The 2,937-nt window shown below is 39.9% G+C and overlaps 1 non-coding gene across 1 annotated transcript; it reads right to left on the bottom strand.

Annotated features, from left to right (window-relative positions):
* Nucleotides 1–2,369: 2,369 nt before the first annotated feature.
* On the bottom strand, nt 2,370–2,476 carry LOC118728222. Its single transcript, XR_004990831.1, has one exon. It is a non-coding gene; the product is annotated as a U6 spliceosomal RNA (small nuclear RNA).
* Nucleotides 2,477–2,937: the final 461 nt, after the last annotated feature.

Below are 2,937 nucleotides of genomic sequence, written 5' to 3'. Positions count from 1 at the left end.
TCTGGGCAACCTGCAGTGATACATAGCTGCTGACTGCTATTCTGCCAAGGCGTTGTCAGTATCTTTCATCTGTGGACTGCTTCTGTTCTGTCTTCATGGTTGGAGTAGTCCTGTCAATTCTTCTCTGTTGCTGGACTCCACATGGTCTCAGAGTTGTTTTCTGAAAATATGCAAACATATTCTAGACCAAAGTTGATAAAGGAATATTTTCTATAAATTTGACTTGGGATCCTTTTTCATTTTTTGCCCAAATGATTTTCCTCTGGCATGTTTTGACACCATGTGTGTTTTTCATGAGTGTTTTGCTGTTAGCATGACAATTAATTTTCTAAAGTACAAATTTTCTAGATGTGATTTACTTATAGGATATTTTTCCTTACATGATATTCTTCTACTTTCCCCCCTTTTTTATTTAAATATTAGGAGGCTTTTGAAAATTTTATAATGTAGTTTTGATAGTTTTTAAATATTAATTTTTTGCACAATAATATGACTGCTTTAGGTTCATTTCCTGTTGTGAGATTTTATCTTGAGATGAACTACCAATAACAATTTTAGTTAACACTTTAGGAACAGCTTTTTGTCCAGTGCAATTAATTTTTCTAGAATATTTGCTTATTTCAATTAGCCAATTTAAATTAGCCTGAAAACTTGTCTACTATTTTACTGTCATATTTATTATTCTAAAACAATTTTATTTTACCATGTAAATATTAGTAGAAAGGATTATTTGCCTTCTTGAGTAGGCCCTGAGCATTCCTGGTGGTAGGCTAGATTTAGATATCAAAAACCCACTTCACCACACTATGGGTACAAGACCACTCAAACAAATCTTATTGTAGTGAGAGGGCAGCTGCTGTCAGCCAAGTCTCTGTCTTTTACCCGGGTCCCGATTTGAGCTGGGCATAAGAAGTTAAGCATTCCTGGGGGCAGGAGACTCCCTCAGCAGGGGTGAGGGTTCAGGCTCCTGCACAGTTGGGGGGTAAGGGTCTTTGCCCCACCTCAGTTGACCCCCAAGTTCTCTCCTGATGGCCCCTCTTTGACTGTGCCTGTCTTAGGTTGTTTCTTCCCTGAGAAATCTTACCTGTCTCTGGCTAACCAGCCATCCTCTGGGGCCAAGCAGGGTGATGTGAGGTTCAGTTTTGTCTCCCTGGCATCCTATGCCCCCAAGGCCTCCACATCCAGTTCCTGCCTTAGGATCTCCTCACCTGCTGGCAGGGCCCCAGCACTGATCACATACCTTGGGGAACCCAGGTTTCTTCTCCAGGGAGGGCCCAGCTTGCCCCACTGGGTGAGAGACAGATCCATGGTACCAGTCATCATGAGGCTTTAACCTCCACAAGAACAGAAAGCTCAGGCAGCTGCTGTGGGCAATTGGATTGTGAGAAGAGTGTCCCTCTTGGCCAAAAGAGCCAGAGAGACCCATATAGAATGCTCAGGTGCCTTCCCAGGAGGCTCTCTACACAATGGAATGGATCAAATCCTTTCATGTCCTTTTTACATTTCTGTCAGACATTCAAAGAGCTATTTGTAAGTTTGCTTGGGATAATTGTATATTGTTCTATTGTAATTCTAGAATATCAAGAGATGTGTTACCTTTGTCTCCAAGCACAAAAAATATGATTTTTTTATTGATCCCCAAGGGTATGAGGTACTATTATAGGTAATGGGGGTAACAAAAATATGGGGAAAAAATTTAATGACATTGTAGAATAATATCATGTAAGGGTATTCTTTATTCTAGGCCATGGCAATTCCATTTCATACTGGCAGTCCATTTCTTTTTCTATAGACCAGGTCTTAATTACATTTTCTGCACCTCTCTAAGGAGCTAGTAGTTATAGTAGTGACACCCTTTCTTTGGTGTCCACACAAGCCAGAAATCTCTCTTTAATTTTTCACAAAAAGGAGTAGTAGTTTGATTTTGTGTCATACAAAAGGGAAGCTGGGTGGAGATCCCTGTATAATTATACTTTCTTGCCCCTCCCATGGTCATCCTGGCTGACCAAGGTGTTTGGTATTATTGGTGACTACATTAGGCAAGGGTCAGCCCATGTAAGGGGTCTTACCTGTGAAATGTCAGGAGCATAGTGAAATAAGCAGGCAGAGAACGATAAATATCACATAATCTCACTGATTTGTGGAATATAATGAACAACATAAAATGATGGGGAAATATATATATCCAGAGACAGAGAAATGCCAATCAGAACGTATAACCTCAGGGAAGAAATTGTGAGGTAACCAGAAACCCAAGAATGCCTGAGAACGCCTTTCTAGCCATTCTAGCAATCATCAGATGTATGGTAATATTACCTGGGGCAAATGGGGGAGTATTTTGGACTTAGGCTCCTGACATTTCATTTTTTTTAAATATGGAACACTTTATGTATTTAGGTGTCATCCTTGCACAGGGGCCATGCTAATCTTCTCTGTATTGTTCCAATTTTAGTGTATGTACTGTTGAAACAAGCACAAGATAGTGATTTCATTTTCTTTGGCTATAAACCCAGAAGCAAAATCACTAGTTCATATAGTACTTTTATTTTTAATTTTTTTGAGTAAAGTTCATATTGTTTTGCATAATGGCTGTACCAATTTACATTCCCATCAATAATGTACAAGGGTTCCTTTTTCTGCACGTCCTCACTAGCACTTGTTATCTCTTGTCTTTTTTTTAAAGTTTTTTCTTCCTTTTTTAAATATGTTTTTATAGATTTGAGAGAGAGAGAGAGAGAGAGAGAGAGAGAGAGAGAGAGAGAGAGAGAGAGAGAGAGAGAGAGGAAGGGGGATGGATAGAGAGATAGAAACAGCAATAGGTTGACTTCTGCATACCCCCTACTGGGGATCAAGTTCACAACATGGGCATGTGCCCTGACTGGGAATCAAACTGGTGACCTCCTGGTACATTGGTTGATGTTCAACCACTGAGCCTCA

The sequence above is a fragment of the Pipistrellus kuhlii genome, unplaced genomic scaffold, assembly GCF_014108245.1.
Source record: "Pipistrellus kuhlii isolate mPipKuh1 unplaced genomic scaffold, mPipKuh1.p scaffold_m20_p_29, whole genome shotgun sequence".
Lineage (NCBI taxonomy): Eukaryota > Metazoa > Chordata > Mammalia > Chiroptera > Vespertilionidae > Pipistrellus > Pipistrellus kuhlii.
The sequence above is the reverse complement of the archived record's forward strand: the minus strand, read 5'-3'. Positions and strand labels throughout refer to the sequence as shown.